Below are 14,651 nucleotides of genomic sequence, written 5' to 3'. Positions count from 1 at the left end.
CTTTTATAAGGGCACTAATCCCATTCATAAGGGCTCCACCCCCATGACCTAGTCACCTTCTAGGAGCGCCACCTCCAAACATCATTACACATTCTTATGTAAGGCATCGGGGACACAAATATTCAGTCCACAGCACCATTCATTGAGGTGTTTTTTTTCTAAATTTCAAATTATTATTTTTTCTCTAGACATGCCATTTGTTTCTTTCTCAAATATACCTGATCAGTCCCTATACTGTCCAGTTATTTGTCATCTTTATTATTTCACTTTATTACTTTAAAATGTTTCATAAGTATTTATTGTGTACCTGCCCTATGACAGTGTAACACTGGCAGCTTCCGGTGATCTAATTCTGTTGCTGGTTGTCACTGCCAAATCTCACCCAGGGGGCCTGCCTCCTCACGTGTTCACTGTGAGCCCTTGGCTTGATCTGCTGGAATCATAAGCAACTATATTTGGGGTGCTTTCAAACAGAGGGGACTATTGTCTGATACAATTGTGAGCCTTGGGTGACATGGATTTGAAACTGCGTATTGGGGGCCCCAAGACCACCCCCAGGTTGGGTGGTTTGCTAGGACTCACAGGACGCATGGACATGATACACCGCAGTAAAAGGATACAAAGCAAATGCAGCAGAGGGGAAACGTGCATGAGGTGAGACCCAGCGGAAGCAGGAGCAAGCTTCCTGGTGGAGCCATGTTCCTTCAGCCCTGAGCGTGACAGCACAGCACACGTCACACCTACCAGGGGTGCTCATTAGTGGCTTGGTGCCAGTTGTTCTACTGGGAGCTGGTCATGTGGCACCTTCTGCCTGGCATACCAAAATTCCAGACTCTGCGAAGGACACCAGGTATTCAGCATAAACCGTATTGTTTGTATAAACAGCTGAGGCACAGGGAGACGCTCTGGCCCTTGCACACTTCCTAAGGAGGGCAGGCTGGCTGCGGTCACACTTTTCTGCACAGCCCGGCTGCCCTGCCCCACAGTCCCAGCTCCCCCACCTTGTCACTGCCCAAGGCTCAGCATCCCCGAGAGTGATGCCAGGGGCGCCCACCCTCAGGCAAGCCAGCTCTCTCCAGCTCACGAGATTTTTTCCTTCTTGGGGGTGAGCTGGAGAGGGGGCTTGGAAAATCCCCCTATTTCTTATGGGTCTGGTAATTCATCAGAAAGTGCGTACTATCAAGAATCCAAGTGCTTCCCGGCAGGAAATCTCAGAGCATCCAATTCATCACGCATCAGAAGTAAAAGTGTTTCAGAATTATTTTTTAAAAGAATTAAAAAAAAAAAACCCAGTAAGAATTCCTGATCTCAGGTATCAGGCTAAAAAGTAAACATAAAGTTGGGAGGTGATCACCCACTGCGTCATAACTTCTCTAACAGAAAGTCTGGAAGCCCAAGTTCCGTCTCTATCTGGGGAATCTGGCCTCTCGGCAGCTCGCATGGTTGCTGGCCTTGCTCTTCCTGTAATCGGGGTCGATTTATCCACTAGGCACAGGGTTTAGAGTCCATGGTACTTTTAGGGGACCACAAAAGTGTTTTTATGGGGACCACAAAAATTTTTTAATTTCTTTGAAAAGCAGAAGGAAAAAAATGAGGTTTTAGCGCTGAAGAAAATGTTTTAACTCACTTCAGCCAGTTATATTTTTCTTTTTTAATGAAAATGATATTATATTTCAAATATAAAATATAATTTTTAATCTATATGTTTCTATGGAAGAAAGGTTCTCCCGAAGTGTCTAGGGTCAACAAAAGTTATAATGTGTCCCTGTCTTCAATGTATTAAAAAAATCACTTATTGGGAATATACTATATTCCTAGTATTGACACTGGAAATATGGTTATTTCAAAAAAAGATTTCCAAGTTGTATACATTGTAAGACTGTTCCAGAGCTCTGGTAACTCTTTCAACTGTAACTCTTTGGACCAATCAAAGTAAGTTTGCAGGGAAAGAGCTTCAGCTCGTGAATTGTGTAAACCCTTCCTTAGTGGCTAGCTACAGCCATTTCCAACTATTCAGTGCAACAAATCAGGAGAAGTTCCCTGGGTGTTTCTAACATTCTATGGGTGTGTAGGTGGCTAGAAACAGAGCTCAACTCTTCTTAGAGACCCAACAGCGCTTGATGAAAATGATTTTATTTTAAATGAGAGGGCTATTCAAGGCTATCTTGTACTTTAAGTTCTTTTACGTTGCTAAAAAACAGACAAAAATAACATCAAATGTTACAAACTATTCGGTAATCCATCTTTGGTCTTTGATTTTGTGAACAGAAACAGGTTCTTTTTTTGAGGGGGGGTGGGCACACCACGTGGCATGTGGGATCTTAGTTCTCCATTCCCCGACCAGGTCTCGAACCTGCGCCCCCTGCAGTGGAAGCGTGTGATTTAACCACTGGACCGCCAGGGAGGTCCCAGAAATGGTTTCTTGATAAGCTCTTTGAACTGAACTTGGAGACCCAACTTGAATGCCTATGAACACCTACTTTTCATCACTGAGACCATTAGAACCAAATCTCTGCTTCCTTACACGCCAAATTTCTGTTTCGAGGGGAACAAATTAAGGTGTCATCCGGATGTGTTTATCACATGAGGGAGAAGAATAGGTCTGGCGTGCTTGCCATTTTAATTACTTATCACCTCTGCCACCAAAAACACTGAGGATTAAAAGGGACGGCTCTTCCCTCAGCCAGCAAGTTCCAGGTCCCCTGGCCTCCTCCTATAGAGGACACCTTGCCACCCAGTTATCTGCTGACCTGGGCAGGACAAAGCGTCTAACCGTGGGTTGTGACCCATTACCAGGTTAGGAAATTCACATAATGGGTTGTGACCTAGGTTTTTCACTATAAATGAACAAAACAGAGGCAGATTTACCGTGCGGCTAATGAAGCTTGGCTCCAGGGCCCCTCACTGGTGCAGGCCACCTCGTAAACTATCTTACTGTGGCAAATTGTGTAAAAGTGCGACCAGGCACATACTGATCACAAGAGAGAGGTCTGTCTGTTTCCATCCTGACAACCCCTCCGCCATCATTTCTTTTGCAATAGTTGGTGTTGAGGTGAACATAGGCTTTTTGAGACCTGACTGAAAGGTAAGCTGAGGAGGGGACAAGTTTAGTTTGGATTTAGTGAGATGTATGTGTGATTTTTCGGTCAAGTTGGAGAAAATTTCATTTATGAGCTGCTTAGAATTTGGAAGAATTTCTCAGACACACAGTGCTAGACACTTTAGGACATGTTAGCTAAGCTATTAATAATAAAATAACTCGTCTCAGTTCCCCTTCTGACCAAGATGGAGTAACAGGACTGCATTTACCATCCTGCTTGAAACAACTGAATTCCAGACAAAACATATGAAAGAACGATTTTTCAAACATTGATCATCAGGCAACGAAGAACAATGACCACTGAGGGATGAGAAAAACATGAGGCAAAGCAGCGTCTCTCTGACTGAGGAGCTGGGGCCACGAGTCCAGGGAAGACATGGTGGCTGGGGTTCAAGGAGAGACGACCAGAGAGGAGAAGGCTGCCCAGAGAGGCCACTTGACTCTTCAGTGCATACAGATCAACACACGTGAGGAAACTTCTGACACCAGAAAAGAGCCACCCAAACATATTAGAGGGGACAATCCCAGAACTCATGCTGCTTTAAATAATTCATGGGACATTGGGTAGAAGGGGTGTATCTGCCTCAGCAGTGGAGCAAAATTAGCCCTAGATTAAATGCCACTTGGATCCCACTTAACATGGTTTAAAAACAAAACCTAAATGGATAGAGCTGTTTCCAAGTAAGCTAATTATGTCCCCCAAACAAAGTTCTAGCATATTTATAGGAATACAAAAATACCCAGCACCCAACAAGGTAAAATTCACAATGTCTTCCATCCAACAAAAAATTACCAGATATGCCAAGAGGCAGAAAACTGTTACCCAGAATGAGAAGAAAAAGAAGTAAATTGAAACCAAACCAGAAATGGAACAGATGATAGAATTAGTACACAAGGACATTAAAAAGTTGTTATAACTGTATTCCATATGTTCAAGAAGCTGAAGGAAAGATTGAAAATGTTAAGTAGAGACATACAAGATAAATGTAAGATCCAAATCAAATTTCTAGAGATGAAAACTACACCAGATGGTTAATGGCAGATTAGACATTGCAGAAAAAAAGATTAGTAAACTAGAAGCACAGCAATAGAAACCATCCAAAATGAAACAGAAAGAACAAAAAGGAAAATTTTAATAAAGCAACAGTGAACTCTGGAACAATTTCAAGTGGTCTAATAAATGTGTAATTGGAGCTGTGGAAGGAGAGAGGAGAGAGGGCAGGAAAGGAAAAAATATTTAAAGAAATAACGGCTGAAAATTTTCCAAATCTGATAAGAACTATAAACTCAAACACCTAAGAAATTAAACGAGCCCAAGTGTGCATGGGTATACACACACACACACACACACACACACACACACACACACACGATAAAAGTACACCATGGTGTGTCATAATCAGGTTGCATAAAATTGGTAACAAAGAGAAGAGGAACCAAGATGGTGGAGTAGAAGGACGTGCTCTCACTCCCTCTTGTGAGAACACCAGAATCACAACTAGCTGCTGGACAATCATCGACAGGAGGACACTGGAACTCACTGAAAAAGATACCCCACATCCAAAGACAAAGGAGAAGCCACAATGGGACGGTAGGAGGGGCGCAATCACAGTAAAATCAAAACCCATAACTGCTGGGTGGGTGACTCACAGACTGGCGAACAATTATACCACAGAAGTCCACCCACTGGAGTGAAGATTCTGAGTCCCACGTCAGGCTTGCGAACCTGGGGGGGCCAGCAACGGGAGGAGGAATTCCTAGAGAATCAGACTTTGAAGCCTAGTGGGAATTGATTGCAGGACTTCGACAGGACTGGGGGAAACAGAGACTCCACTCTTGGAGGGCACACACAAAGTAGTGTGTGCATCGGGACCCAGGGGAAGGAGCAGTGACCCCAGGGGAGACTAAACCAGACCTACCTGCTAGTGTTGGAGGGTCTCCTGCAGAGGCGGGGGGTGGCTGTGGCTCACTGTGGGGACAAGGACACTGGTAGCAGAAGTTCTGGGAAGTACTCCTTGGCGTGAGCCCTCCCAGAGTCTGTCATTAGCCCCACCAAAGAGCCCAGGTAGGCTCCAGTGTTGGGTTGCCTCAGGCCAAACAACCAACTGGGGAGGGAACACAGCCCCACCCATCAACAGTCAAGCAGATTAAAGTTTTACTGAGCTCTGCCCACCATAGCAACAGCCAGCTCTACCCACCACCAGTCCCTCCCATCAGGAAACTTACACAAGCCTCTTAGATAGCCTCATCCACCAGAGGGCAGACAGCAGAAGCAAGAAGAACTACAATCCTGCAGCCTGTGGAACAAGAACCACATTCACAGAAACACAGACAAGATGAAAAGGCAGAGGGCTATGTACCAGATGAAGGAACAAGATAAAACCCCAGAAAAACAACTAAATGAAGTGAAGATAGGCAACCTTCCAGAAAAAGAATTCAGAATAATGATAGTGAAGATGATCCAGGACCTTGGAAAAAGAATGGAGGCAAAGATCGAGAAGATGCAAGAAATGTTTAACAAAGACCTAGAAGAATTAAAGAGCAAACAAACAGAGATGAACAATACAATAGCTGAAATGAAAACTACACTAAAAGGAATCAATAGCAGAATAACTGAGGCAGAAGAATGGATAAGTGACCTGGAAGACAGAATGGTGGAATTCACTGCTGTGGAACAGAATAAAGAAAAAAGAATGCAAAGAAATGAAGACAGTCTAAGAGACCTCTGGGACAGCATTAAATGCAACAACATTTGCATTATAGGGATCCCAGTAGGAGAAGAGAGAGAGAAAGGACCAGAGAAAATATTTGAAGACATTATAGTCGAAAACTTCCCTAACCTGGGAAAGGAAATAGCCACCCAAGTCCAGGAAGCGCCGCGAGTCCCATACAGGATAAACCCAAGGAGAAACATGCCGAGACACATAGTAATCAAATTGGCAAAAATTAAAGACAAAGAAAAATTATTGGAGGCAGCAAGGGAAAAATGACAAATAACATACAAGGGAACTCCCATAAGGTTAAGAGCTGATTTCTCAGCAAAAACACTACAAGGCAGAAGGGAGTGGTATGATATATTTAAAGTGATGAAAGGGAAGAAACTACAACCAAGATTACTCTACCCGACAAGGATCTCATTCAGATTCGATGGAGAAATCAAAAGCTTTACAGACAAGCAAAAGCTAAGAGAATTCAGCACCACCAAACCAGCTTTACAACAAATGCTAAAGGAACTTCTCTAAGTGGGAAACACAAGAGAAGAAAAGGACCTACAAAAACAAACCCAAAACAATTAAGAAAATGGTCATAGGAACATACATATCAATAATTACCTTAAACACGAATGGATTAAATGCTCCAACCAAAAGACACAGGCTTGCTGAACGGATACAAAAACAAGACCCATATATATGCTGTCTACAAGAGACCCACTTCAGACCTAGGGACACATACAGACTGAAAGTGAAGGGATGGAAAAAGATATTCCATGCAAATGGAAATCAAAAGAAAGCTGGAGTAGCAATACTCATATCAGATAAAATAGACTTTAAAATAAAGAATGTTACAAGAGACAAGGAAGGACACTACCTAATGATCAAGGGATGAATCCAAGAAGAAGATATAACAATTATAAATATATATGCACCCAACAGAGGAGCACCTCAATACAAAAGGCAACTGCTAACAGCTATAAAAGAGGAAATCGACAGTAACACAATAATAATGGGGGACTTTAACACCTCACTGACACCAATGGACAGATCAGCCAAACATAAAATTACTAAGGAAACACATGCTTTAAATGACACAATAGACCAAATAGATTTAATTGATATCTATATGACATTCCATCCAAAAACAGCAGATTACACTTTCTTCTCAAGTGCACACGGAACATTCTCCAGGATAGATCGCATCTTCAGTTACAAATCAAGCCTCCGTAAATTTAAGAAAATTGAAATCATATCAAGCATCTTTTCTGACCACAACGCTATGAGATTAGAAATGAATTACAGGGAAAAAGAAACCGGAAAAAACCTCACAAACACATGGAAGCTAAACAAAACGTTACTAAATAACCAAGAGATCACTGAAGAAATCAAAGAGGAAATAAAAAAATATCTAGAGACAAATGACAATGAAAACATGACGATCCAAAACCTATGTGATGCAACAAAAGCAGTTCTAAGAGGGAATTTTATAGCTATACAAGCCTACCTCAAGAAACAAGAAAAATCTCAAATAAACAATCTAACCTTACATCTAAAGGAACCAGAGAAACAAGAACAAACAAAACCCAAAGTTAGCAGAAGGAATGAAATCATAAAGATCAGAGCAGAAATAAATGAAATAGAAACAAAGAAAACAATAGCAAAGATCAACAAAACCAAAAGCTGGTTCTTTGAGAAGATAAACAAAAATGATCAACCATTAGCCAGACTCACCAAGAAAAAAAGGCAGAAGACTCAAATCAATAGAATTAGAAATGAAAAAGGAGAAGTTAGAACGGACACTGCAGAAATACAAAGCCTCCTAAGAGACTACTACAAGCAACTCTGCCAACAAAATGGACAACCTGGAAGAAAAGGACAAATTATTAGAAAGGTATAACCTTCCAAGACTGAACCAGGAAGAAATAGAAAATATGAACAGATCATTCACAAGTAATGAAATTGAAACTGTGATTAAAAATCTTCCAACAAACAGAAGTCCAGGACCAGGTGGCTTTTGAATTCTATCAAACATTTAGAGAAGAGTTAACACCCATCCTTCTCAAACTGTTCCAAAAAATTGCAGAGGAAGGAACACTCCCAAACTCATTCTACAAGGCCACCATCACCCTGATACCAAAACCAGACAAGGATGTCACAAAAAAAGAAAATTACAGACAAGTATCACTGATGAATATAGATGCAAAAATCCTCAACAAAATACTAGCAAACAGAATCCAACAACACATTAAAAGGATCATACACCATGATCAAGTGGGATTTATCCCAGGGATGCAAGGATTCTTCAATATATGCAAATCCATGCGATACACCATATTAACAAACTGAAGAATAAAAACCATGTGATCATCTCAATAGATGCAGAAAAAGCTTTTGACAAAATTCAACACCCATTTATGATAAAAACTCTCCAGAAAGTGGGTACAGAGGGAGCCTACCTCAACATAATAAAGGCCATATACAACAAACCCACAGCAAACATCATTATCAATGGTGAAAAACTGAAAGCATTTCCTCTAAGATCAGGAACAAGACAAGGATGTCCACTCTCACCACTTGCATTCCTATACGCTATACGTATAGGATCTCTTGCATTCCTATATGTTAATGATGAAAAATCTTAAAGAGGAATTAAGGAAACACTCCCATTTACCACTGCAAAAAAAGAATAAAATACCTAGGAATAAACCTACCTGGGGAGACAAAAGACCTGTATGCAGAAAATTATAAGACACTGATGAAAGAAATTATAGATGTACCAACAGATACCATGTTCTTGGATTGGAAGAATGAATATTGTGAAAATGACTATACTACCCAAAGCAATCTACAGATTCAATGCAATCCATATCAAATTACCAATGGCATTTTTTACAGAACTAGAGCAAAAAATCTTAAAATTTGTATGGAGACACAAAAGACCCCGAATATCCAAAGTGGTCTTGAAGGAAAAACACAGAGGTGGAGGAATCAGACTCCCTGACTTCAGACTACACTACAAAGCGACAGTAATCAAGACAATATGGTACTGGCACAAAAACAGACACATAGATCAATGGAACAAGATAGAAAGCCCAGAGATAAACCCACACACATATGGTCAACTAATCTATGGCAAAGGAGGCAAGGATATATAATGGAGAAAAGACAGTCTCTTCAATAAGTGGTGCTGGGAAAACTGGACAGCTACATGTAAAAGAATGAAATTAGTCTTCTCTTTGTTTTCTTAAGAGTTGGATAGGACAGAGAGGGGGAAGATGGCAGAAGAGTAAGACGCGGAGATCACCTTCCTCCCCACAGATACACCAGAAATACATCTACACGTGGAACAACTCCTACAGAACACCTACTGAATGCTGGCAGAAGACCTCAGACCTCCCAAAAGGCAAGAAACCCCCCACGTACCTGGGTAGGGCAAAAGAAAAAACAGAGACAAAAGAATAGGGATGGGACCTTCACCAGTGGGAGGGAGCTGTGAAGGAGGAAAGGTTTCCACACACTAGGCGCCCCTTCGTGGGCGGAAACCGCGGGTGGCGAAGGGGGGAAGCTTCGGAGCTGCGGAGGAGAGCGCAGCCACAGGGGTGCGGAGAGCAAAGCGGAGAGATTCCCGCACAGAGGATCGGTGCCGACCGGCACGCACCAGGCCGAGAGGCTTGTCTGCTCACCCGCCGGGGCGGGCGGGGCCTGGAGTTGAGGCACAGGCTTTGGTCGGAGCGCAGGGAGAGGACTGGGGTTGGCGGCGTGAGCACAGCCTGTAGGGGGCTAGTGCGCCACGGCTGGCCGGGATGGAGTCTGGGAAAAATCTGGACCTGCCGAAGAGGCAAGAGACTTTTTTTTCCCTCTTTGTTTCCTGGTGCACGAGGAGAGGGGATTAAGAGCGCTGATTAAAGGAGCTCCAGAGACGGGTGCGAGCCGCGGCTAAAAGCGCGGACCCCAGAGACGGGCATGAGTTGCTAAGGCTGCTGCTGCCGCCCCCAAGAAGCCTGTGTGCGAGTACAGGTCACCATCCACACCTCCCTTCCGGGAGCCTGTGCAGCCCGCCACCGCCAGGGTCCCGGGATCCAGGGACAACTCCTCCAGAGAACGCACGGTGCGCCTCAGGCTGGTGCAACGTTACGCCGGCCTCTGCAGCCGCAGGCTCGCCCCACACTCCGTGCCCCTCCCTCCTTCCGGCCTCAGTGCGCCAGAGCCCCCGAATCAGCGGCTCCTTTAACCCCATCCTGTCTAAGCGAAGAACAGACGCCCTCCGGCGACCTACCCGCAGAGGCGGGGCCAAATCCAAAGCTGAGCCCCTGGGAGCTGTGAGAACAATGAAGAGAAAGGGAAATCTCTCCCAGCAGCCTCAGGAGCAGCGGATTAAAGCTCCACAATCAACTTGATGTACCTGCATCTGCGGAATACATGAATAGACAATGAATCATCCCAAACTGCGGAGGTGGACTTTGAGAGCAAGATTTATTATTTTTTCCCCTTTTCCTATTTTTGTGAGTGTGTATGTGTATGCTTCTGTGTGAGATTTTGTCTGTATAGCTTTGCTTCCAGCATTTGTCCTAGGGTTCTATCCGTCCATTTTTGTTTTTTTTCTTTAAAAAAACTTTTTTTCTTAATAATTATTTTTTATTTTAATAATTTTATTTTATTTTTATCTCCTTCCTTCCTTCCTTCCTTCCTTCCTCCCTCCCTCCCTCCCTTCCTCCCTTCCTTCCTTCTTTTTCTCCCTTTTATTCTGAGCTGTGTGGATGAAAGACTCTTGGTGCTGCAGCCAGGAGTCAGTGCTGTGCCTCTGAGGTGGGAGAGCCAACTTCAGGACGCTGGTCCACAAGAGACCTCCCAGCTGCACATAATATCAAATGGCGAAAATCTCCCAGAGATCTCCATCTCAACACCAGCACCCAGCTTCACTCAACAACCAGCAAGCTACAGTGCTGGACACCCTATGCCAAAGAACTAGTAAGACAGGAACACAACCCCACCCATTAGCAGAGAGGCTGCCTAAAATCATAGTAAGTCCACAGACACCCCAAAACACACCACCAGACATGGACCTGCCCACCAGAAAGACAAGATCCAGCCTCATCCACCAGAACACAGGCACTAGTCCCCTCGACCAGGAAGCCTACACAACCCACTGAACCACCTTTAGCCACTGCGGACAGACACCAAAAACAACGGGAACTACGAACATGCAGCCTGCAAAAAGGAGACCCCAAACACAGTAAGATAAGCAAAATGGGAAGACAGAAAAACACACAGCAGATGAAGGAGCAAGATAAAAACCCACCAGACCTAACAAATGAAGAGGAAATAGGCAGCCTACCTGAAAAAGAATTCAGAGTAATGTTAGTAAAGATGATCCAAAATCTTGGAAATACAATAGAGAAAATGCAAGAAACATTTAAAAAGGACCAAGAAGAACTAAAGATGAAACAAGCAATGATGAACAACACAATAAATGAAATGAAAAATACTCTAGATGGGATCAATAGCAGAATAACTGAGGCAGAAGAACGGATAAGTGACCTGGAAGATAAAATAGTGTAAATAACTACTACAGAGCAGAATAAAGAAAAAAGAATGAAAATAACTGAGGACAGTCTCAGAGACCTCTGGGACAACATTAAACACACCAACATTCAGATTATAGGGGTACCAGAAGAAGAAGAGAAAAAGAAAGGGACTGAGAAAATATTTGAAGAGATTATAGTTGAAAACTTCCCTACTATGGGAAAGGAAATGGTTAATCAAGTCCAGGAAGCACAGAGAGTCCCATACAGGATAAATCCAAGGAGAAACACGCCAAGACACATAATAGTCAAAGTGTCAAAAATTAAATACAAAGAAAACATATTAAAAGCAGCAAGGGAAAAATAACACACAAGGGAGTCCCCATAAGGTTAACAGCTGATCATTCAGCAGAAACTCTGCAAGCCAGAAGGGACTGGCAGGACATATTTAAAGTGATGAAGGAGAGAAACCTACAACCAAGATTACGCTACCCATCAAGGATCTCATTCAGATTTGATGGAGAAATTAAAATCTTTACAGACAAGCAAAAGCTGAGAGAGTTCAGCACCACAAAACCAGCTTTACAACAAATGCTAAAGGAACTTCTTTAGGCAAGAAACACAAGAGAAGGAAAAGATCTACAATAACAAACCCAAAACAATTAAGAAAATGGGAATAGGAACATAAATATTGATAATTACCTTAAATGTAAATGGATTAAATGCTCCCACCAAAAGACATAGACTGGCTGAATGCATACAAAAACAAGACCCGTATATATGCTGTCTACAAGAGAACCACTTCAGACCTAGAGACACATACAGACAGAAAGTAAGGGGATGGAAAAAGATATTCCATGCAAATGGAAACCAAAAGAAAGCTGGAGTAGCAATACTCATATCAGACAAAATAGACTTTAAAATAAAGACTATTAGAGGAGACAAAGAAGGACACTACATAATGATCAAGGGATCGATCTAAAAAGAAGATAAAACAATTGTAAATATTTATGTACCCAACATAGGAGCACCTCAACACATAAGGCAAATACTAACAGCCATAAAAGGGGAAATCAACAGTAACACATTCATAGTAGGGGACTTTAACACCCCGCTTTCACCCATGGACAGATCATCCAAAATGAAAATAAATAAGGAAACACAAGCTTTAAATGATATATTAAACAAGAAGGACTTAATTGATATTTATAGGACATTCCATCCCAAAACAACAGAATACACATTCTTCACAAGTGCTCATGGAACATTCTCCAGGATAGATCATATCTTGGGTCACAAATCAAGGCTTGGTAAATTTAAGAAAATTGAAATTGTATCAAGTATCTTTTCCGACCACAACGCTATGAGACTAGATACCAATTACAGGAAAAGATCTGTAAAAATAAAAACACATGGAGGCTAAACAATACACTACTTAATAACGAAGTGATCACTGAAGAAATCAAAGAGGAAATCAAAGAATACCTAGAAACAAATGACAATGACGACACGACGACCCAAAACCTATGGGATGCAGCAAAAGCAGTTCTAAGAGGGAAGTTTATAGCAATACAGTCCTACCTTAAGAAACAGGAAACATCTCGAATAAACAACCTAACCTTGCACCTAAAGCAGTTAGAGAAAGAAGAACAAAAAACCTCCAAAGTTAGCAGAAGGGAAGAAATCATAAAGATCAGATCAGAAATAAATGAAAAAGAAATGAAGGAAACAATAGCAAAGATCAATAAAACTAAAAGCTGGTTCTTTGAGAAGATAAACAAAATTGATAAACCATTAGCCAGACTCATCAAGAAAAAAAGGGAGAAGACTCAGACCAATAGAATTAGAAACGAAAAAGGAGAAGTAGCAACTGACACTGCAGAAATATAAAAGATCATGAGAGATTACTACAAGCAACTCTATGCCAATAAAATGGACAACCTGGAAGAAATGGACAAATTCTTAGAAATGCACACCGTGCCAAGACTGAATCAGGAAGAAACAGAAAATATTAACAGACCAATCACAAGCACTGAAATCGAAACTGTGATTAAAAATCTTCCAACAAACAAAAGCCCAGAACCAGATGGCTTCACAGGCAAATTCTATCAAACATTTAGAGAAGAGCTAACACGTATCCTTCTCAAACTCTTCCAAAATATAGTAGAGGGAGGAACACTCCCAAACTCATTCTACGAGGCCACCATCACCCTGACACCAAAACCAGACAAGGATGTCACAAAGAAAGAAAACTACAGGCCAATATCACTGATGAACATAGATGCAAAAATCCCCAACAAAATACTAGCAAACAGAACCCAACAGCACATTAAAAGGATCATACACCATGATCAAGTGGGGTTTATTCCAGGAATGCAAGGACTCTTCAATATACGCAAATCAATCAACGTGATACACCATAGTAACAAATTGAAGGAGAAAAACCATATGATCATCTCAATAGATGCAGAGAAAGCTTTCAACAAAATTCAACACCCATTTATGATAAAAACCCTGCAGAAAGTAGGCATAGAGGGAACTTTCCTCAACATAATAAAGGCCATATATGACAAACCCACAGCCAACATCGTCCTCAATGTTGAAAAACTGAAAGCATTTCCACTAAGATCAGGAACAAGACAAGGTTGCCCACTCTCACCACTCTTATTCAACATAGTTTTGGAAGTTTTAGCCACAGCAATCAGAGAAGAAAAGGAAATAAAAGGAATCCAAATTGGAAAAGAAGAAGTAAAGCTGTCACTGTTTGCAGATGACATGATACTATACATAGAGAATCCTAAAGATGCTACCAGAAAACTATTAGAGCTAATGAATGAATTTGGTAAAGTAGCAGGATACAAAATTAATGCACAGAAATCTCTTGCATTCCTATACACTAATGATGAAAAATCTGAAAGTGAAATCAAGAAAGCACTCCCATTTACCATTGCAACAAAAAGAATAAAATATCTAGGAATAAACCTACCTAAGGAGACAAAAGACCTGTATGCAGAAAATTATAAGACACTGATGAAAGAAATTAAAGATGATACAAATAGATGGAGAGATATACCATATTATCGGAATGGAAGAATCAACATTGTGAAAATGACTCTACTACCCAAAGCAATCTACAGATTCAGTGCAATCCCTAGCAAACTACCACTGGCATTTTTCACAGAACTAGAACAAAGACTTTCACAATTTGTATGGAAACACAAAAGACCCCGAATAGCCAAAGCAATCTTGAGAATGAAAAACGGAGCTAGAGGAATCAGGCTCCCTGACTTCAGACTATACTACAAAGCTACAGTA

Source organism: Aethalodelphis obliquidens, unplaced genomic scaffold, assembly GCF_003676395.1.
Source record: "Aethalodelphis obliquidens isolate GAN/ISIS:26980383/991018 unplaced genomic scaffold, ASM367639v1 scaffold1, whole genome shotgun sequence".
Taxonomy (NCBI): domain Eukaryota; kingdom Metazoa; phylum Chordata; class Mammalia; order Artiodactyla; family Delphinidae; genus Aethalodelphis; species Aethalodelphis obliquidens.
This window is presented reverse-complemented; position numbering follows the sequence as displayed.